A 1,055-nucleotide genomic window follows, 5' to 3' on the forward strand; every position below is an offset into this window, starting at 1 on the left:
AAAATACATAAAAATATTGAGAAAGTTATATAAAACATTATTTAAATATCTTTATCAATAGGGTAGGTTAGGTTAGGTTATCGGGTTTTGTTCAAGTGACCACCCTCTTTCGATCCCCCACCTCCCCCCGCTTGAAAATAATTTTTTTATTGAATTTTATTTGATTTATAGTGTATGAAAAATGTCAAAAATCAACTTTGAACCCCCATAACTTTTTATGGGGGTGAGACCGCTACGAACTTTTTATGGTACAGTGGTGGGGGAGACCTCCTCTTTCGATCTCACCATCATCTAGACATTTACCAAAATAGAAAGTCGTAAATTCTTAATTTTGCAATAATACAGTTTATTTATAGCCCCCCGATAATAATCTATGATGATATTAACTGACAACATATGAAACACTTTGTAAAATCTAGAACTTTCTTAATCTCTTTCGTAAAATGTAGTTTAAACAAACTTGTTTTGTAATTTCCAAGAAACTATTTTCGAACTTGATATTGCGAGACTTGTGTAAAGTTGAACTGTACGGTTTAGTATAAACCAATCGAAGAAAAATTTCGAAACCATAAGTTCGCTTACTTATCGAGTTCGATTACGGAGTACAAGTTTATAATGTGCATTTGAACAAGTTTTGCAGTTGTATTTGGAACTTTTACCAATTGCAACGCAAAGCACGTCAAGAGTAATAAACAAAGTACTAAAGTTATTTGCCAAGCAAGTGCTGAAGTTGAAGTTTTCCTCTTAAAGGCAAAAAGTGCTCTTAACGCGCTTCTCATTTTATGCTTTAGCATCATTTGTTGGGAAATGTAAGACAACAGAGAAGCTTTTCTACGAGATACGAGGGTGGATTGATAAGTTTCCGGCCTGACCAAGAAAAACAAGGTTTTTAAAAATTTTTTTTTTTTATTTCTCAACATAATCTCCTCCAAGGCTGATACATTTCTCATAGCGGTGTTCCAGTCTATTAATGCCATCTCTATAGACTGATTCGTCAAGCTCCTCAAAATAACCATTTACAGCTTCGATTACTTCTTCATTGTCCGCAAATCTCT

This window comes from Agrilus planipennis, unplaced genomic scaffold (genome assembly GCF_000699045.2).
Source record: "Agrilus planipennis isolate EAB-ADULT unplaced genomic scaffold, Apla_2.0 scaffold119, whole genome shotgun sequence".
In the NCBI taxonomy this organism is placed as follows: Eukaryota; Metazoa; Arthropoda; class Insecta; order Coleoptera; family Buprestidae; genus Agrilus; species Agrilus planipennis.